The sequence below is a fragment of the Castor canadensis genome, chromosome 1 (genome assembly GCF_047511655.1).
Source record: "Castor canadensis chromosome 1, mCasCan1.hap1v2, whole genome shotgun sequence".
Taxonomy (NCBI): domain Eukaryota; kingdom Metazoa; phylum Chordata; class Mammalia; order Rodentia; family Castoridae; genus Castor; species Castor canadensis.
In genome coordinates this window covers 68064532-68087576 of record NC_133386.1, presented here as the reverse complement: position 1 = coordinate 68087576, position 23045 = coordinate 68064532, and the positions used below count along the sequence as shown (strand labels likewise).

Sequence of the window (23045 nt, the reverse complement as noted above, 5' to 3'; positions counted from 1 at the left end):
GAAGAGCAAAAATCATATGTTCTCCCTCATATGCGGACTTTAGATCTCTGGCAAATGCAGCAATGTGGTTGGACTTGGACAAGAAAAGAGGAGAGAACATACGGGAGATACAGGAATAAGTAGAAAACCCAAAACATGAAAGCGTTTGATATCCCCACTCCAGAGGAACTAATACAGAAACCTTACAACAACAGGTTATCATGAGCAGAGGATCAGGAACCAAGGTAAAGATCAGTTAGAGTTGAATCAACATGAGTCGTAACACATGTGTACATGAAAGCAATAATAGGAATCTTTTTGTATACCTATCCTTAACTCAGCTAGCAAAAATGCTTTGTCTTTCTTATTATGCATGTCTTTTCTTCAAGAAAATCAGTGATAAGGGCAGAAGGGGACCTGCCTGAAACTGTGGGGGGGAGGGAGGAAAAGGTGGGGGAGGGGGGCAGGGTGGAGAATGACCCAAACAATATATGCACATGTGAATAAATGAACAATAAAGAAATCTTTAGATCTTTAGGGAGTTTTTCAAACAAAAAGTGCTTCTAAAATAACACTTTCATTTTTTAAGTAAATGTTCAATTATGCTTCACATGTAATGCTTTTTTTTCTCTTTGCTTATTTGCTTTGCTTTGGGTTTTTTGTGCCTCAGAACTTGGTGATTGGACTTAATAGCTACAATTATTTATTTTGCAATAAACCAAATGGAGTGAGAAGAGAAGATTTTTTTTAACAATTATTGTCCAGTAACCATATAAAGTAATTCTGTTTGACAGGGTGCTTTCCTCTAAAAAATGTTTTCTACATTTTTTGTAGGAATTTTTTTCCCACATTTGGATGGAGCTATAAAGTATCTAGGTCTATGTAGCCTAGAAAAAGACACATTAGATCAATATTTTATTTACTTAAGCACAATGGAAATCATAACAATGCACAGAAAACCTCTGAAGAACAAAAAGGTTTTTCCAAGGGAAGAGAGAGAAGGGAATGAGAGAGACAGAGAGAGAAAGGAGGAAGGGAGGGAGGGAGAGAGAGAGAGAGACAGAGAAAGAAAGACAGAGAGAATCCTCTTATTTTATACCAACTTAAATTTTCCCAAGAATGAAATCAATATGCAGAAAAGTAGAGATTAAAAAACAAAGAATGAGTTGATATGGATTATACAATATTACTACTGGATCAAGAAAGAATTGAAAGTAAGTTTTTCAGTTTCAAGAACCATTAAATTCTTATTTTTTGTGTCAAGCAAATTATTTGAATTGGGTTTTCTGCTACTGTCATTATTCCAAATATTCTAACATTCATTCCCGTCTGAGTTGAGCTCTTTTTATTATTTTCTGCATGAACATAAAAATGAATAAAACAGATCTTGACCTTATGAAAAGGTCTAGTCTTAGAGACAGAAATATAAACAGGTAATTAAAAACTGATGTAGACATGCAATGAAGGAAATGTGTACAGGAAATCCACTTGGTCTTGTTTTTAATGGAAAAAATCAGTTATTAGGGCAATAGTCTAAAAGAAAGAAATCTTCTCAGGCTGAATTTTGCCTGTATTGGGATAAAGTCACTCCAGAAATAAATGTCTCAGTGTGTGCAGCTTCACTGTTGCTGTTGTGTAAAACAACACCTTTGTGAAGTTTTCTGCAATTATGTGATCTGATTTCATGAAATTTCTTCCTGTCAAGTGCAAGCTTCTCCTATTCTCTAGAATAAGCCTTCACCAGATACATTAAGCACACTGAAGGCAGGAAAAATAAGCAAAAACTTTTAAATGAGTATGCATGCATATTGCCTTCCATTGGTATGAATTTGAAATTGATGTTTTCCTCTCAGGTTTTTTGAAGTATATGTAGTATAACTTGACTTGTTGATCACTTCATCCAGTACTAAGAAGTTTCAAATGAATGAGGAGAAATTAAAAATTTGTTATTTGATTTATTGAGTGATCATGATATGAGCTGATATTCGTGAAGATTGTTTATTAGATCTGAAAATTATTACAAAATACTTTATGTAGCTCTGGCAAAACTTCCACTAGTTAAATTTTTATTGACTTATCCTTAAAATGTTTTAAAGCAAGGAAATATAATTGTTTTGGAGTGAAATAGAAATCTATAATGCTTTCAGTTGTGAACATGGATATAGACAGTTTATTAAGAAAACAACTTATATATTTTTACAAAAACTGTTTCAGAGAAAATTAACATATTTAAGAAAATTTCTTTCATCTTGCTTTCTACTTAATCTTTCCTTGGGTCTCATAGGGGAATTCACAAACACATGCTCTTTAAAAACACTCCACATTTTATCGTTAGAAAATATCTTTCTGCCCTCTTTTTCCCCCCATTTCTTATTAACAGGGGGATTCATTGTACATTGGTTAGATTGCCCCCAACATCTCCCCCCCCCCATAACCCCTCCCTGCCCGACTTAAAGCAATTGCAAGAGGTTTCATCATTCTATTTCATGGTTGTATATGAAGCCTATCAACCATATTCCTCCCTCCCACAAGTACCTCCCTCACATATACACTGTACCTATCTTACAGTCCTGTTTTTCATTTTTAATTCCAAAGTCAGTGTTCAAAAGATTTTCTTCCTGCATCTTTAAAGAACATAAAATATTGCACTGGTAACCCCTGGCATGTTCCTAGAACATTTACAAGCAAGAGTGACCTTTAGCAAAATACTGAAGTGGGTGACACAGCATAAAAAGACTCTGATTAATTTTTTCGGGTTTTTGTTTTTTGTTTTCTTGGGCAACTTTCTTGTTTTGCTTGGGCAGCTTCATGTATATTCCTTTGCTGGAGCCTGTATGTCTGTGTTTCCAGGACTCTGTGCCCTTAATATGGGTATGATTCAATTGTTCTATAGGTAGAACTAATTCTTCATTCTCTCACCTACCATTAATTATCTCTCCATCAAACCATTCTCTTAATGTTTCTTTACTCTTGGTGCCAGTGTTGAAAAACGGAAGGTACCAATTTAATCAGGAAAGGAATGATGTATGATAAATTTGTTGATCTCTACATGTGTTATATTTTTTGATAACACTTTCCTTAGTCCATTTAAAATATAGAATCTTCTCAATAAGTGCCTGATAGTATTACCTTAATGGTGAGGAGTTTCCACATAATGCAAACCTCAGAATAATTGGGAAATACCATTTAAGAAAAGTTTTATACTACTTAGAGAATATCATTGGCATGATTTATTCTGTTTCCACATGAAAGGAAGAATTTCCCTGAAATTAGGTAGGTGGAGTGAATCTGAAAAGTATTACTAGATAATTCTAACATCAAAATATTGAATTTGGGATATAAATTTCAACTCTCCAATTATGCATTTTTAAAAAATTTTGGTGGGACTGAGGTTTGATTCAGGGCTTCACACTTGCAAAGCAGGCATTCTACCACTTGAAGCATAACTCCAGGTCATTTTGTTCTGGTTATTTTGCACATGAGTTCTTGCAAACTATTTGCCCAAGCTGGCCTTGAGCTGCTATCCTCTCAATCTTGGTCTCCCATGTAGCTATGATTATACACACGAGCCATCAGTGCCTGGATTTATGCATTTACTTTTATAAATTATTAATCTTATTATGCATTTGCTTATATCAAATAGTAATGGAAAACTATACTAAGAGCAATAATAAAGACTAGGTCCCCAGCAAAACATGTTGCTATACAGATTATACATGATTATAAAATCCACATGCTTAGTATTGGGTTGAGAGAGGAAATGGTGTGAGAATTCAAACAAGAATTCTGACTGTAGTATAATTTGAAAGTAACTGGCCAAAAATTCATAACATTACCGTATTAATATTTGAAGGTGGTTATTTAATCACTACTCATAGACCTTCTTTATAATCAAACAATTTAAAAAATCCCATGGCTTCTTTGAAATTCCAATATTCTAACCATTTAATGTTCCTTATATATTTTGGGCCTTTTATAAATTCTACAGATTCTCAGTATCCAAATGTAACATACTGATTTAGCATTAAACTAATGAAGGCAAAATGTAGTTGAAATATTCTTACAATTTTTAAACAGAGTAGGCCTACATTTTATGGTACATTTTTCAGCATTATGGGTTTAAACTCTGAAATAATGCTGCTGAGCTGAATTATGTTCAATTCATGTCCTCTGTGATCTCTAGGTTCTTTTCTGCCACATCCATGCTTAATTAGTCATTGCTCTTCTTGTATATATCATGTTTTTCCTTATAGTAGTTCCTGCTTTATACCTGACCTCAGGATTTTCATTATTTCTGACTACTTTTCCAACTTGTCAAGGTCAGTTTGAATTATAATCCTCAACTCTAAAGGGCTAGCTAGCCCACAATTTACTCTTCTAGGTCACTGATAAAATATATTAAACTGTACTCAATACGGAACCTATGAAATAGTTCTTACTACTTCTGTATAGTAGATATTAACAGTATAATACTAATTGGAAACATGTCTGTGTAGTAGGCAATTAAGTGAAGAATGCCAAGGTTATAACTCTAGTCTTACTTCAAACCATTGGTTTTCCTATACTCCATAATCACAGGCCATATTTCTGACCTTTGCTCACAAGTTCAATGTTTGAAAAATAAATTGAATGTCAAAGAACATTAAACATCACAATTTTATTTAAAGCTATATAGCTTATTATAGGAAGTTGATATACCCACCAGTATCTTGATACTTACTAAATATGAAGGTAAAATGAGACAACCAAGGCCAGTAATTCAGGCTAATTATGCCACTGAAATTAAGTAAGAGAATTGCAGTTAGAATCATGAGGTGAATAGTTAAGAGGAAGAGTCAATGCAATAATTTATTCATGTCAGCAGCTTTAAGATTCCCATTTCAAATACTAAGTGATTTTCAGATGTATTTATTAAATTTTATCTTTAATTCTTTAAGAACATGACAAAAATTTTATGAACCAATAGTTTTTTCCATCAAGGCAATGATTCTGAAAAAATTATAAGTATGGAATGTGAATAAATGTCTTAACTACAATTTGTTATAGAATTTGTTTATACACATATTAGTTGTCATTTCCTTGAATATATAAGACTTTCTTATAAATGAATAAACTTGTCTTCCAAATCAACATACCTTTGGATCTGGTAATTACTGAATAGGATGTAATTTCAGTGTCCTTTGAGGATTCTTCTTCATCCCCCTGGCCTTTTACTGTTTGCAGAGTTCAGAGCATAGCTTGTGGGCCTTTTCTATCTTTTATTAATATTTACTTGCATAAGTAAATGGACTTATTTACTTACTGTCCAAATGGACAGGTTTATATAATTAACATATGCATACATATGAATTTGAGTATATAAATATATAAAGCAGGGAACGTTAAACCTTTTCCTTTACTCCTCCATAACTACAACTCCTACTAACCATATCATACTCCATTCACCATTTCCAGGCATACTTGTATCTTAGGAGATTTGTATTTTTCTCTCAATCTGGGTCTCTGTTAAGCCAGATGTGAACTGTTTATGTCATTTTCTTTTTGACTCACTTCAATGTCATGTGAAAAATGACATTTCTCTTGAGCACACAAATTTAAAATTCCACCTTCTCCATTTTCCAACTAGCTCTCCTTATCCTCCTTACCCCTTTGTATTTTCTATTGAATATCAATATCTACATTAACTCAAAGTTAACTGCAGATGACTTTTCTCAGTTTTGTTTACTTTTATATTTTCAATGCTTAGAATGGTACTCAACATATAATATCATTTCGGTAAATATTGACTACTAAGCAGGATTTAGAACTATGTATCAGTCTACAAAGTAGTTAAAATATATAATCTTGAGTTAAATTCACTCAGACTAAATCCCCAGCTTCACCATTTTCTAATTATGTAGTATAGACAAGCCAAATAAGTACATACAGCTTTGCTTTCCATTTACTTTCAATGCAACAATAATAGTGTCTATCTATATTAATTTTCTTAGACTGCTGCAACTTAGTACTACAAACTAGGTTGCATAAAGCAACAGAAATTCATTTTCTAGTATTTCAAGAGGAAAAAGTCTAAAAATGGTGTTGATAGGGATGTAATCCCTAGGAAGGATCTGAGAATCTGCCCTATGAGCATCTCCTAACTTCTCTTGGTTGCCAGCAGTCCTTGGTATTTGGTATTTGGACTGCCAGCAGTCCTTGGTATTTGGTTTGCAGCTGCATGAATTTAATCCTTATCTGCATGGTCACATGAAAAAATCACCTGTGTCTTTCTGTGACTCTAACTTCCATCTCTTTATAAATATACCTGTTAATTCGTTTAGTTCCCACCTAATCTAATCGACTATGACTTCATCTTAATTATATTTACCAAGTTTTTTCAAATAATGCCACATTCTGGTCATCATTACTAAGATGTAATAATGACAACATTTTAAAATAGTTTATTTGATGAATATACTTTATGTTATGCACTATTCTGTGAGTTACAGTAGTGAAATCCTTTAAATCTCACAATTCAGTTGGTTAAGTATTATTTTCTCTTGATTACTGCCTGAAAATGTAAACACAACTAAATGAATAAATAACCTAGAGTTACACAATTAATAACTGGAAGAACTAGGGTTGGAGCAAAAAAGTCTATACCAGAGCTCTGTCTTTTGTTTGCTGTACTACACTACCTCTTACTAACATAATCCCCATACATTTTCTAGATTTCCCTCAAAAATGTAACTTCATCTGTGTCTCTTCCCACAGTGTGCACTTGGGTTCTCTTGGGTTCAGAAGAGAAATGTCATGATGACACCTCTTGGTAACTAACATGTAGGTGCTTTAATTTTTCTCAGTAATGACTGACTATATTGTTAATAGAGTAGAGGTTGATGCACTCCATGTTTACAAACAAATATTGAGCAAAAACTTTGATCTTGATTTCTCCACAAATTATAAGCACAAACCTGAAGAGTGGTGCTTATATGAATATTAAGCTTATTTATTACCAACAATTGATCAGCTCAGGAAACCATTTATAGCACTTTATAATCATTAATCCATTTAGTAACTGGTGTGAAAATAATTCTCAAATATTTATTTCAGAAGATTACTACCATGAATGCAACATTCTCATTTGATCACTCTACTCCTAAGAGAGTGCATGTTCCCTGACTTTAGCATTCCTTGACAGAGGAATATTTATGTCAATAATCATGGGTGATATTACAAATTTAAATTGCTCAAATCTTTTTAGGTGACTTTCAAATTATAATATTTCAAAATATGCCCTTGCTATGAGCTATGAGCAAAACTATCATTCACTATATATGCTGTGTTTTCTCTTATTTTACATATAAAAGAATAAATGTATGCAAAATACTTAGGTTTAAGGCGTTGGAATTTATTAAAACATTAGGTCTAGACATGAAGTAAATAATTCACTCTAAAATATTAGTTTGATAATGGACAGTATCAGTATTACAAATTCTAGATAATATACATGTATATGTATTTAAATGTATCTACACTCTGCAATGATATACAAATATACTTAATTTAGTAGAGGCCAGTCCATAAATATAGGAAGGAACAAACAAATCTCTCACTTCTTTTTCAGATAACATGATTTAAAAGTATAGAAACAGAAACAAATTGGACAAAATAAGAGCTGGACATGGGTCCTTCACATATGGAAATAGATACATGGCAGAGGTGATGAAAATAAGTAGAGAAAGGATGGATACTTCAACAACTGTGCTAAGAACTCTTGGTTATTAAATTTTTAAAGAAGATTCCCACTGACAAGAGATGTGTTTGAGACCATTTCCCAACTGTCCTGATGCAGAAACATTGACTCCTTTTGTCCATTTTAACCTCTTTAGCAAGTGGCTGCTCAACTGCCACTTCCTGTCCTAAGTAAACATTTTCTTCAGGCTGTCAATCTTCCAAATTTTCCCCACTGTGTTTTTTTTTCCTTTGGCTGCAAGTCTCCCTATAAATATGATCAAAAACAGACAGTAATAATTCTGTTATAGGCTGAATGCTTCAATGTTTTAAATTTTGTCCACCAAATAAATTAGTTCATTGTTCTTATATTTGGCTTACCACAGGATCTTATGGGATGAATACAGCAAGGCTATGATTTTGCCTTGGTGTAACAAGGATGGTCTCCTTCCCAATTTCCAATATGACCCTCATTTCCACTGGACTTCATCAGCATGGTCTTTACTGTCTACATATGTGTCAGCATTCTGTTCTTGACTATGCCCATTGAAGTAATCTCTAAGATGCACTAGCTCTCCCATTGTCTCCTTATTTTCTAAGCCCTCACTAGATCATTCATAACGCTGTGCTTACAGCATTCTAGGTCTTCATAGCCTCTTATTCTCCAACACTTAGCTGTCTCTGCAAGTAAACCAGTTCTAAAAACAATTCCATACTTATGGTATAGTTAGAGTAACAGACTCATTCCTTGATTTCATTTTCTGCATTAGTTCTTAATGGCTTATAGCCTCTCTGCACCATAACATTGAGATCAAGCTTACAAAACAAACACTCAGAGGACGATCAAGTCATATGCAAATCATAGCTGGTTTTGTGTAAAAAGGAGATTATATCAGTACATATGCTTGTGGCAGATAGGAGAACTGAATTAGTTAATGTTACATACCTTATTTGAAATAGTACTGACACATAGCAGGTACATATAGTGATACTTTTTTTTCATTATATAATCTTAGATAATATCTAATAATTTGCATAATTTAATTACATGAAACAAAGATAAGACTATTCACTCCAGTTTTGTTTATCTCATCTTTCACATTATGTAAAAGATGTCTTAAAAAATCATCATTGCATATTTCTAAAAGATTGTTTTACTTAGTTTTTTGCTATACTAAGCAAATACTCTTTGTAAAACATTTCTTTTTTGCAATATTATTTAAATTTGTATAAAATATCCATTACTATCAGGGTTGGCCTGATGTCTAATAAGTCAAATTTTAGTATTTTGTTACTCTTGATTTATTTTTACTTCAATTTTAGTGATATTGTTTTTTTCAAACCTCCCTTTTCAGCCATTACAATTTGTATTAAAGTATGTCTGTATTAAAAAGCATGTACCAGGATCATTTGCTCTATTCTGAGCACTTTAATTATGCTTTTCCTTATGTTTTAATAGGCACAATTTTAAAAACTGTTATTTTGGCTATAGATTAAGGTTAAATATATACTAAGCCCTCACTCATGATTCTAGGGCACTTTCACTTCCCTTTTCCCATCTTTAGCTAACTCCTACTTTATTAACTCAAATTTGAAAGTTTTTTTGTGCCATTAAGTTTTTCTTACTATTTTGGAATGACAAGAATGAGTAACATTACACTTTCTAATGATGTTATGAAAATTAGCTCTTAATTATAATTAATTACATGTCACCTCAAATTTTTATACTGTTTGTTTCCTTATCTAGAGATACATTTTCTATTAAATCTTCATTTGTATGGAGTCTTTACTTTGGAAGAATAAGTTGGCTATATACATACATATGTATATATATAACAAAATAGACTACCTGGGTTTGAGTCCTGAAATATTCCATCCTGGCTTCTAGCTCAGAACATCCAATTTCCTTTTTTATAAAATGTAGAATTTAAATGAAATAATATTTATAAATCTCTTAAAATCATCAGCCACCAAAAAAGGCCAGATTAAATTTATACTTAATATTATAAAAATGTTTCAGAATCTTACATTTTCCAGTGTGAAAGAAAACATATTGAATGTTAGTATCATTCTCTTTTTTATAGACAATGTGGCCTCTTGTGTGGAAACTAAAGTGCCCTTTGCTGTGACTTCATGGACTGAATATTTATGGCCCCCTAAACTTCATATGTTGAAGCACTAAACCCTGGTGAGGCAGTATTTAGATATAGGAAGTAATTAAAATTAGATGAAGTCATTAAGGTAATGCCGTGACCCAACAGAATTAGTGTCCTTATAAGAAAAGACACCACGGAGCACTATTCATATCCCTCCTTCACTATACATGCATTAAGTCATGAGAACATATTTCAAAATGGCAGCCATCTACAAGTCAGAAGAAAGGGTCTCATAATCAATACTAACTTGCTGGAATATTGATCTTGAATGCCTAAACCTTAAAAATTGTAAGGAATCAATTTTCTTGTTTAGGCCACCAAATCGTCTATTGTATTTTGCTATGACAGCATGAAGAGACTAATCTACCTGGCAAGAAGATTCCTCAGGATTTTTAAAATCAGTGCTTTGCTACTTAGTGTTATGATGAGTCAACCCATACCAATCTTATATTGTCATTCAACCATCTGCATATTTACTTTTAAATGAAATCTTTATTATTTAAACATCAGGTATTTTTGATTTGATTTTTCACTGTTTTCTTTTATCTTCTCTCATGCCTTTCTCTCTCCTCTCCATCTTTCATTTTTGCTACTGTATATCATGAGGTAATTCCTCTTTCTCCTCTTCCACATTACTAAAAATATTTTGATGATGATAGTCAAGTTGTCATATCATCTTCTAAATAAAAATTGTTCAATAATCGTGATTTTTTCACTTTCAAACCATTTTATTATTTTGATTTTCTTAAATTGTACTATTTTTATAATATTTAAATGTTTCTGTTTTTTTATTTACATTAAATTGTCCCTATATATCCACCCCTTTTCATTTGTTCTGTTTGGTTTCTATCGTCAAGCTGCTGAGTTTTATTAAGTGCTCTGAAACTTACTTATACTCAGGAGAGTCTGTTTGAGTTCTTTGAATATCCATTCACAGTAAATTACTGGAATCTCTGAACCATTGGGGGTTTGGAGTTATGGTTTGATTTTAGGTAGGAATTACTTCCTTTGTTAGCCAGCGATAAAGGTTGGAGACACTCACCTTTCAATATGAGCCATATTTGGAAGGTAAGGTGCTATGGAGCACAGAGATCTAGAGTCTTTTGATACATGGAAATGAAACAGGTCAGTAGAGTAGAGTAGAGTCTATTGAGAACAGCAGTCAGAATCGCCATCATCAAGGATACTCACAACAATGAATGCTGTCAAAGGTGTAGGGGAAAAGAAATCTCTATGGATATCAGTAAGGAGGTTCCTCAAAAACTAAAACTTAAACTACCTATGACTCTTGCATAACACTCTTAGTCATAATATCTAAAAGAATATAAATTGATATACAAGACAGATACTTGCATACCAATGTGTATTGCAGCTCTATTCACAATAGCAAAACTGAAATCAGCTGACGTGCCCAGAAACCAATAAATGGATAAAAACATCACCCCCCCCACATACTATGAAATATCACTTAGCTATAAAGACAAATGAAATTATGTCATTTGCAGGAAAATTAATGATTTGGGAATCATAATGCTGAGTGAGATAAGCCAAGCTAAAAAATATTGCATGTTTTCACCTATTTGTAGAATCTAGACCTAAAATGATCAAGCTAATAATAATAATAATGATGATGATGATGATAATAAAAATAATTATGGGACATGAGTGTAAAAGAAGGACTGTCTGGGAGGGAAGGAGAAGGGTGAAAAGAAATGATAGTAAGGTGTGACAAGGATAGCGCATGCTATGAGTATACTCATTAATGATACAGCATAATGAAACCCACAAGCACTGTGAAAAAGGCAAAAGGAAGAAGGGAGGGTATAGAAATATAATGGGAGGGCTGAGATTGTTCAAAGTGCACTACACAGTTTATGGAATTCTCACCATGAAACTCTCTTGTATTATTATTGCATGCTATTTCAAAAATAAAGACAAAATAAATTAAAAAATGAAAGTGAAATACAATAAAAAATAAAGTATATAAAATGTACATATATAGCAAATAGTAATATATTATATTAGTTATATATGCATCAGATATTATATGTAGTATGCTTTATCATATAAAGTATATTATACATTTTAAGTAATATATAATGATATATTACATATTCTATGTAATAAATAATGATGTATACTATATACTAACTATAATATATAGTATATATAAAAATATGATATTTGTAATGTAATAATGTATAATTATAGCATTAAATGACATAATATATTATAAATACATAGCACATAATGTATTATATGTTTATATACTATATAACAGATAATATATCATTACATATGGCAAATATCATTATATGTAATATTATACTTATATGTTATATATTGTGATTTATATATTGCATATTTTATACATATACAATGTGCATAATGAAATATAAAAATACATGTTTATATATAAATAAAATGTATAATGAAATATAATGTATAAAAATGAAAAGAAATGAACAAAATATGAGTTTAAATATTCAGACTCTCTTTCATATAAAATTCTAAATTTCATCTACTGGATTATATTTTCAAAGTTCCCTATGACTCATATCCTGTTGGACATGGCAGCATTTTAAGCTTTAGTCATCATATATTTTCATGTAGGCTTGGACCTGTTTTGTAATCACAGTAGCTTATTTCAAGAATGTTGCAAGTCTCATTCCATGCGCCAAACACCTGTGGTCCTCACTTTAATCTCAAATGTGAGTTTTGGAACTACAAGATGCATTTCTGATGACAACACTAAATCAGCTTGTTGGGAGACTATGGATAAATATTTTTTTCTTCATCTTCCAGGTGAAAAATGTTAGATACATCCTATAGAGCTATTCAGAAGGTTCTGGCATGATTGTCACAGTTTACACAGGAAAGAATAAAATTCAATGACACACCTCAAAATAATCTCTCCTTCCTTACCTGTTTTATCCCCTTCAACCTCTCACAATTATTCATATCTCCAAATAAACACCTTCTTCAAGAATTTGTTTCATCCTTTGATTTCTGGGAAGGGTAGATTCAGGATAAGACATTAATTTCTCATTATGAAACTGTTCTATACAAACATAAGATGTATTAAAGAATACTAAAATGTGTAAGGAAAAATAATGTGCCCATGTTCAATAACATAGTAATACCAAATATTATTATTAGTTTTCTATGCACTGTGTGACAATTTATTGTCAATACTTTCACATTTTATAAAATAACCTGTATTACACATGACATCCTATGAATTTTGAAAATCAATTTTGATTACTGTATTTACAAAGTTTTGCATATATGCCATTTAGCTATTGAGGCATTTAGGTCAAAGTCTGATAAGTTCTTACACATATTGCAAAATTGTTCTCTTGAAAGATATCCATTTACTTCCAACTTGAAATATGTGCAAGAGTTCATTTAAACCCCTCATTTACTGAGATTATTATATTTCATTCCTTTAACAATTTGTGGATCATAAAATAATCTTTTATTGATTTAATTTGAATATTTGTTTTTAAAAAACTATACTATATTTAAATATGCTTTGTGAGCATTTCAATTTTTCCTGTTTCAGTTAATTCCAGATTAGTTTATCTATTTTCTTTATTATCACAGCTAGAATAGTCTCAACTGAAATAATTGTTATATCTCATTTTATTTTTAATTTGATTTTATGCTTACTAACTGCATTTTTGAATCTCTGGCCTCATGTCAAATTAGAATAGGATCTCTCTACCCTTTCCCACCATTAGTTAAAAATAGATAAACTTCCCTTCTCCCAACTGCTGTTTTAGTTTTATGTGCACTGTATTCTTTATTTCCTCTTTCAATTTCTTGGAACAAACAGAACCTATAGGCTATGGCAATATAAGGCAAAGTCTAAAGTGCAATTTCAACTTTCCCCATTCGCTTCTATATATCAATTTTATATTATGGTTCTATTTCTTTTAAAATTAAAATACAGTTTTTGATCATATCTCATGTCTCTTCAGTTTGTGTTTCTGATATTCTCCCCTTCTGTTTATCAATTTCATATCATGGTTCTATTTCTTTCAAAATTAAAAAGAAACAGACTCGTGTCTGTTCAGTTTGTGCTCCTGATATTCCTCATATAATTGTCATCATACTATATTATAATTTTGAGTGCACTGCCATTCTTAGTGAGTCTGGTAATTTATCAAATTTTTGTGGGGAGGAATGACAATTACTTGAGATCAATTATTACAATTTTCTTTCAACAGAAACTTCATTGGTCTTCCGCTTTTTTTGCCCTAACAATCAAAACTCTAACCTTGTAAGAATGAAAAAATCTCTTAGTGCAAACAAACATCACTGGAAAAGGAAAGCAACTGTCACCCTATGAAGCCTCAATTGTCAATCTCGGTTCACCCCTTGAAATATTGCTGTGATTATCTGAATAATTCATGGATTTACCATAAACCATAACCATTTTCATATCTTCTCAAATATCTGAACCCTCTCTGGATTTCTTCTTCTCTTGGCTTATCTTTTGCAGTAAAACTGGAAGTCATCAGATCTACCAACATGTGATCATACTGAAGTTTGCCTCCATCCTGTTCCTCTTCTGAAGGATGCAGATGTTCTCTCATCCTCTTCTGAAAGTCAATTCCTTTCTGGGTTCCTGTAAGAGCTTATCTTTGAATACTTTCCCTAAGTATTAAATGGGATTAAACCTTTTTTTTTTTTTTGCAAAAATCTCTATCTCCTTTTTTGTGTGTGTTTGTGTTGTTTTCTCAGCCACTACTTGTCTCTATACCATAAATCAACCTGCCTTTATTTCTTTGCTACTCATTCTGTCTCTATTTTTCTCAAATCTGGTAACTGTAAGGTTGCCATTGATTTGTACTTCAAAATACAATGGGTATAATCTTTATAAGGAAATCTCTTATGTTTGTGTACAGCTCCTGTAGCTACTTCTAGCATAGGGACCCCTATATATTCTAAATAATTTTTGCTGTTAGATTTATTTGGAGTTGATTTTAACTTCAAAAGTCTTAATTATAAGCATGCATACAAATCATAAAATTTCATCCACTACAATAACCAGCTGATCTGAGATTACTTCTCACATTATTTCTAAAATTATAGAAAACTCCAAGAGTGGCTAATAAGATATTTTTCCCTGAGTTTGGGTGTTGAACATCCTATCTTCTTCTCTTTCATAGAAGAGGTTAAGTATAACATATCTATACTCTTTACATTGGTATAGCTAAATTCTTATTTGGAAGCAGAGGAGACGTAACAAATCCCTTGATACATTGGAGGAAGGTTGTCTGTGATGAGAGCAGGCATCTTCATCTTGGCTGGTGCATTTGATACAACCAATTTTGACTCTGAAAGTACAGTTTAGTATGACCTTGATCTTCCATTATAATTTTTGGTCATGTTGATTTATAAATTATGCTAGTCATAATGTGATTACTTCATGTTTATCAATTTGCTGCACATTGTAAAGTTTATCATGGGTTCTAGTGTTTTAGTTCTTTAATTTTTCTTTCATTATGACTTATGTTTTCCCATTGTATTTATTTGAATAACAGACCTTGTGCTCGTCACTGTATGCCACCTCAATTTATATTTCATATGTATCACTTTCTGTCATAAGTATTAATAACATTAATTATTAATATTGAGATCAACTGATCCTGAAATAAGAGCTAAGCACATTTCTGAGCCCTTTGCATGCTTCAGTATTACACTTATTGCATCTATTTTACTAGTGAGCAAATGGTATTACACCATTAAATGAAGAACAGTGGTTGCAGAACTAATTAGTAATGAAGAGGAATTTGAAGTTAGGTTTTCTGCTCTGATGTTTATGTAATTTCTGTTCTGTGATTCTGACTATTTTTAATGTTTTCTTATATATGTCCTTGTATATGTATGCCACAGTCTTGTAGATTTTACAATTTTTATGGCAAAAATCAGCATCTATACTTATTCATGGATACCACCAGGCATTTACAAAAAAGAATTAGTAGATTGAAATTTGTAGTATAAAAGAAGTGATCATTTATCAAAATTTTGCTCACAAATTTGAAAATTACACTTTTAATTTATACAAATAGCATTCACTTTAATATTTGCTCCTATTTATTTACTACTTATTTTAGTGACATAAAATAGAAAATTTGACTTTCATAGTTTTATATAAGTAACTCTTTGGTAAATTCACATACAAAATGTTTTTTTCTCAGAGCTAAACACCTTTAATCATTAATTAATCTTTTCCTGGACATTTGTTTCAATTTATGAAGTAAATTTTTTTTATTGTATTTCTGGGTGGAGGTACTTTGTGCTATTTACAGAAGTTCTTAAATATATTAAATGTATCATACTTAAAGCAAGTTTTTAAATATAGTAAAATTTAGATTACAAAAAATAAGTGAAACAGTAACATTTGCAATGACAGTTTAATCATGCATTGATTGTGAATGTAATGAATATTTGATTACAAGACAATAAATGACACTATTTTTGAAAATAGTTATTAAAATTCGTTTGATTTGGTTAGTAAGCCAAGCAGGGGAGAGGAAGAATAATTGAGTGTAAAGAACTCTTTATCTGGCTGGGTGCAGTGGCTCACAGTTATAATCCCAGCAACTTGATTAGAGGCTAGTCCAGCAAAAAGTGCTAACCCCTATGTCAAGAATACCTAAAAAAAAAAGGGTTGCAGGCATGTTTGAAGTGGTGGAGCACTTGCCTAACAAGTGCAAGGCCTTGAGTTCAAGCCCTAGTACTGTCAAAAAAAAAAAACAGAAAGGAAAAGTAAAAGGGAAAAGACTCCTTTTCTAACCATTAAACATTTATAGGTATTGTTTCTTGTATATGAAAACTACACACATCCTTTTAAAATAAATGTTATGTTAAATATTACTTTTTATTTGCATAAAGGATTTTTAAAATTAATTGTTACTTAAATAAAAATATAAAAAGGTAATGACTTTGTACAAATGCACTTATATGAGGATGTATTGGAGAGATTCTGTTTATAAACCCCAGAATTCTGTATTAGCTGTATTCCTTCTCTAAATTTGATCTGGGAATAATTAGAGACTTAGTTTAAAGAGTCTTGGAATACATACCAGAGAATGATGCCTCTTTATTAGGTTTCTATCCTCTTTGGTGTGTATCTAATTTGATGAGTCTGTTAGCTTATTTGCTTATTTTAGATTGACAGATTTTAATGGTTTTCAGGTGGGAAAATTAATTTATAAACATAGAAGAAAGAACAATACACCCCCAAAAAAGAATTATTTCCTCTCCAAGTTTGTAGAAGTCAATTACTGTAGATCCACTAAACTTTAATATACCAAAAATGAAAACATAAAAATATGGTATCAATGCTCTTAGGCATTTTTATAAGCTGAAGACATGGCGGCACTGAAAGTAACTCATATCATCTTTCTGGATTTGAAATTTAATCTTTTGATGCACAGAACAAGGAGGCACTTGCTTTGCTAACAGAAACTTTTGTTTTTGCTTCCTGTGCTATGGAACATAATGTACTAACTATATTAATATTTTGGTAAACTTAAAAATCTAACATACTTTTTACAAGTACTGGCGAGTTTTAATTCAGGTAAACTTTTTTTTTTTTTTAAATTTTAGATCACAGAACATGTTTTTGAATCAAAGAGAAAGAACTAGACCTCAATTTTTGAAACATGACCTAAAATATGAAGTACTCGCATGGATTTGGTTATCTTTGTTAATTTGTATAAATGATTTAATAATAAAATTCAGCATAAGTCTTACAAGAACTGAGTTTCAGCTTAATAGGTGCAATTATCCCCAAACTTTTGCTACCAGAATGATATTTAATGATATTTTACCAGAAGTGTCAAGTTACTTCCTAGTAGAAGGTTAGCTTTTACTTGGAAGTGTAGTGAGAAATTACTTTTTCCTACAAAAGAGAAGAAAATACACTGGCATCTGGCACTGCCATTTAAGAGATGATGTGGATTTAACACAAATCAGGATTCCAGAGGAACTTCCTGGGTAAAGGAGGAAGGCTGTTTGCAAAACAAAATGTTCTTAACAGAGCACAAGACATTGGTGGTATTGGGATGCTAAAAATTTCACTTGATCTTAGCTCCTGAACTCACTAAGAGTATCAGCATTGAGACAAAACAGTCAATATCACAGGAAAAACGCCATGAAGCAAAATTCATCAACAAATATGCACAGGAAAACAATAGCAATAGTTAGTGGAATAACAAGAAATGGGGAAGTTTGACCACAAAAGTATCAATTTAGCAACTGAAAACTGATACTTTTTATGGTTCTTGCTACAAAAACAAATACAAATGTACTATAGACACTTCTCACTGAAGAGTAGTAATTTGTTCCATTTCCAGAAGTCATATTTCTTCAATTATTGCAACATTTTTATCATAAAGATAATTGTCTCTAGGCCATTGGATGAGTGAAACGAGGATCAGAAAGTAAAACTGAAACTGCTAGCTACTGGTAGTGACAAGGTGAAGAAATGGGCATTTATATTGCTAGAAATAATTTGGTTCTATGGGAAGAACATTAGATGTTTAGATCTTTTGTTAAAGCAATATCACTTCAGGAATTTATCCTAAGAAATAATGAGGCTAGCAACAAATATTCATGTGCTATGATGATAATTATAATTTTCAATTATTAAAAGGTCTATGTGATAGTTGATTTTATATGTGACTTCACTGAACCATAGCCATAGGATGCCCAGACATTGGCTAAAAATTATTCTGTGTGTGTCTGTGAGAGTGTTTCTGGATGAGATCAACATTTGAATAGGTAAACTGAGTAAAGCAGATTGTCCTCTCCAGGGTGGGAGGGCCTCATCCAATCTGTTGAAGGTTTGAGAAAGTTTGAGAAGAACAAAAACACTGTAAGAGAGAACATGCTCTTTCTCTATCTGTGGGCCAGAACATTGGCTCTTTCCTGCCTTTGAATTGAATTGTGACTGAAACTGGACCTTACAGCATTGACCTGTCTGCTTCTTAGGCCTTTGTGCTTAAAATATATCAACTTTCCTGGGTTGTTGATTTGTTGAATGCAAATCTTGAAAATTCCAGCTTCTGTAACTATGTGAACCATTTCTTAATGATAAATGCATATTTCTGTGTCTACCATCTGTCTATCTATCTATCAACTATGTAAATATCTACCTGTTTATTTGTCTCAATAATTGTTCAAAAGTATGTAGTGTTAAAATTTTATATTGATTAGCACCAATTTTTTCTAGACTTCTTAACCACAACCTCATACCAATTGCTCCAGTTCATTTTATCACCATGTCTTCTCCTACTTCAGAACTTCTGTAAACTTATCCCATGTACTGACTTTGAACTAGACATCCTAACTAAATTCCTGACTCAATCTTAGACTTTTATTCAGATCCTTTCCTAACTTGCTATCATAGAAAATACTTCCCTAAACTATTCTTGTTCCAGTGTGGCTTTAAGAATACACAATTTTAGTAAAGTTCATCATATGATGCCTCTACTATATTTCCATCAGATTCTATGAGAAAGATTGGAGCCCTGGAGAACAGAGAAGTTAAAAGCAAACAATTTCAAAGAGCCATTTATGAATAGCTTGGATGAGAGTAACTTCAATGACTGTATGTTAACATCTTTTGTAATGACAATTGTCATTATAATGTAGTTCATTTTATGAGGCATAAAGAAAAGCGATAACAATCATCACTCACCATCTTTGCTAACATTTATTAAATTTTATTCTATTCATAATATACGTCAGCTTCTAAAATCCATTCATTTTCAAAAGAAAAAGAAATCGTGGATTAGGTTGTTTAATTATGTCCATTTAACAGAAAAAAAAGCTAAAGCACATAGTAATACCAGATGCAAAGTCCTACTGACAGTGATTAATAAAATCCAAAAAGAAACTCTGGTATCAGAGTTGAAAAATTTCACTTATTTAAAGCTACAAATTAATAGTATGATTTGAAGGAGGAAATATTATATTGAATATTAGAAATGCAGAGTTTGATTTTGTATTTCCACACTGAAACAAGAATGATTTAGGGCAGTGTTCATTTAGGAAAGAAAGTGAATAAAATCCAGGAATGAGACCGGAATTTAGTTAGAATGTTTAGTTCAAAATATCATTTGTGGGTGAATTTAGCAAAAGTTCTAAGGTAAGAAAATATTGGGTGCCAGAATGATTTATAGCAATTGATCTGAGGTTAATTGCTTGTGGTTAGTGTGTGGGGGCGGTGCAGGTTTCTTGTTCATATTTGTGTTTTTGTGTGGTAAGATTGTGTGTGTGTGTGTGTGTGTGTGTCTGTGTGATATAGGAAATACCCAGATTAGATGGGCATACTCTTCCCTTCACTATTATCATTATCATGTGGAATTCTTATACATATAAATAAACACGAATATAAATAGACAGAAAATATATGGTCAATGTATTTGAGAAAATGTGTTTTAAGAATGCCTTGAGTGAGCAAAATACCATTCAGCTTTATTATGGATATATCCATTTAAGAGTAAAGACTTCAAAATGTGGTACATGAGTTTCTTCAGTTTTTACATGCTGAAAATATCCTTTAAAAATAATTTATTTATGTATGAGAAAAATAAAGTTTGCTTTACTTTAGTGCAATATGATACTAAAATTTCATCAACAATAATAACGTAAAATGTATTACATCATTTATTTAAATAAAAATGTGACTTGGTTTACAACTATAATGCTTAGATGTGGCATAGAGAGGGAGTGTGTTGGACAAGTTAGAGGAACAGCAAAGGCATGTGATGGATAAGACTGTGGCCTGAATAATTTGCCTTTTCAGCTCTCTGTGATTGCACTTTCCTAACTTACTGAAGACACCTATTGTTCTCTGCATATGACATGTGATATTGTGACTGTGTCACAGTAAAGGCCAATTCCTGATTGGTGACCTTTTCCAGATGACTGGCAAGGGCACCAGCGGGTTCCACTACTGTGGATGTCAGTCAACTAAGCGGGCACATGAGCCTACTGTTCACATGATGAACACTAATAAATGCACTCCCTTCTCATGAAGGTGGTATGTTACACCACAAACTTTTAATTGTCATAGGAAGATACAGTTTTTCCTCTTCCTGAAGACATAGCTTTTAATACATATAATCTCATGTAGGGAAAATTAGAGAAGTTTCCAATCAAAACCTCAATTTCAGTTATTATAATAAATTTCTTGTATTATTCTTGAATGTTAAAAATCATTTTTGAAATAGGGAACTCTTTGATGTTGAGATAAAAATCCTAAAAAGTTAAAGAAGCTAACAAAATATTTATAGAATTCTTAAAAACCAGAAATGTTCATATTTCTAGAATATGTTTGTGTATAATTTTCATTTTTTCTTACTATTTATTGCAATTTCAAATTTCATTTCTCATTAAATATTGGTAGTGTCTGTTTACAAGGTATACCTAAGACTTTCAAGATAATTGGAAATTGCATAACATAATTTCTTAGAATAAAAATGAATTTCAAAAAAATATAAACTGTATCTCATAAGTTCTATAACTATTATGGCTAAAATAAATCCAAAAATGCCATGTTTCCTTACATATTTCTTAATAAAATTTTGAAGGATGAAAGTTTCCAATATTTTTTCCAGTTTTGTTGTTCTCTTAACGTTTTACATAAAGTCTTCATATTAATAGGTAGAATGAGAATGGTCTTTTCCAAAAGTGATCATTTCTTATCACTTATCTCTGTACCATAGGCAAGTAGTATGTTTATTTAAAAGAATGAAAAAAATTACGATATTGAAAAAACTTCTATTCTACTACTTTAGAATAATTATAAAATATTCCCATGTTGCTATTGAAGTCTTAAGGGCATCGGAGAAAAATACTTATATGAACAACATACATATATTCCTTCTCTTAATTTAATAATTTCCTTAATAATACTTGTTTTAGTAAAGGAAAAAGAAAACGTTTACCCTAACATACACCATTCTAAGTTGACTCAAAAGAGAAAATTATGTTGGAGGTATGTTGAACAAAATAGATATTAAGTGCCTTAAGATCCTGTGTAACCTTGGCTAATGTTTTCACAAAAAAGTGGTTTAGGAAAATCATGAAATCATAGATATTCTTGGAAAATAGCATAATTTTGTATTGGAAATATTTATTGTATAAGTAGAAAAATATAGTAAAAGACCAAAGTAACATTAATATCCCTTTGCGTGATAGAACAATTGTTTTAAACATAGAGTTGTTGTCGTGAATCTGTACAAGATTAAGCTGCACACCCATCCCACCCAATGCTATTGGTTTCTTCAAAGGAAGTAAATGCTTTATCTCCTTGACAGATCAAATTGACTGGAAAATTGCATAACCCCCTCAACAGATGTTCTTCCTCACATTGTTTGGGAATTTACACCATGGTACAGTGTTTCCAAGATTCATGTGGAGATAGGTTTGCCAGATGCAATCAGTGCAAGGAAAGAATAATACCGTTCATGCCAAAGATCCTAGTGACTCTTTGATTGTATTGTCAAGTTCAACACATACTATAAACTACAGTGCTCTTTCCTGATAGTTTAAAAATAACTAAATATTCAAAAATCTTAAAAACTATTCAGTTTAGCTCTACAAATACTTAAGTTTTTTCTTACTCAAGTAAAATTCAAAGGTTCAAATTACTAGGAATGTGTTTGCATGATCAATGAGGCTTAGCATCAAGGACGTCAGGCAACAATGGGAAAATAGTAATTTTGACTTCCTATCCCTTCTATTGTACCACTACAGCTGGCATACTAATATGTTCAAATCAGGTGGTATCTTCAAAACTATAATGCACATCATTGAATTAAGTACCTATAAAACAAACAGAATTGTCATCCAACTCTCTGTAAATAACATACTTCAACTTGCAACCAATACAAAATGACATCAATATACATAGTCTGCCTCTCTAGCTAACATGGTAAACTTATAATGGTTTGTCATCCATTTCTTTTCCAGACATGGCAAGAATATTTTTGTTGCTTGCTTAAAATTACAAAAAAGAAATGCAATCAGCTTTCAAACACTTATCAAGTTTTTCAATAAATTAATCATAACAACCTTTCAAAATAGATGTTTATAGTCCCAATGAATTGCAAATTCTTAGCAAATCTCTGTAATACCTTGGTAATTTCTCCAAACATAACTTTTAGATGG

General features: G+C 31.6%; 2 long non-coding RNA genes across 6 annotated transcripts in view; one reads left to right on the top strand and one right to left on the bottom strand.

Moving 5' to 3' along the window:
* Positions 1-23045, top strand: part of LOC141424719 (uncharacterized) — a 250345-nt gene that overhangs the window by 163060 nt on the left and 64240 nt on the right. The window lies entirely within an intron of this gene.
* The window catches only part of LOC141424713 (uncharacterized), an 84213-nt gene that overhangs the window by 17917 nt on the left and 43251 nt on the right, over positions 1-23045 (bottom strand). For 3 of the 4 annotated variants that reach the window (XR_012449562.1, XR_012449568.1, XR_012449566.1), the window contains exons 3-6: positions 12774-12857; positions 11736-11765; positions 10891-11050; positions 4700-4755 (exon numbers count right to left, since the gene is read on the bottom strand). This is a non-coding gene — a long non-coding RNA (uncharacterized lncRNA). The remainder of the gene's footprint in view (positions 1-4699; positions 4756-10890; positions 11051-11735; positions 11766-12773; positions 12858-23045) is intronic. The other variant, XR_012449567.1, reaches the window with a different exon arrangement.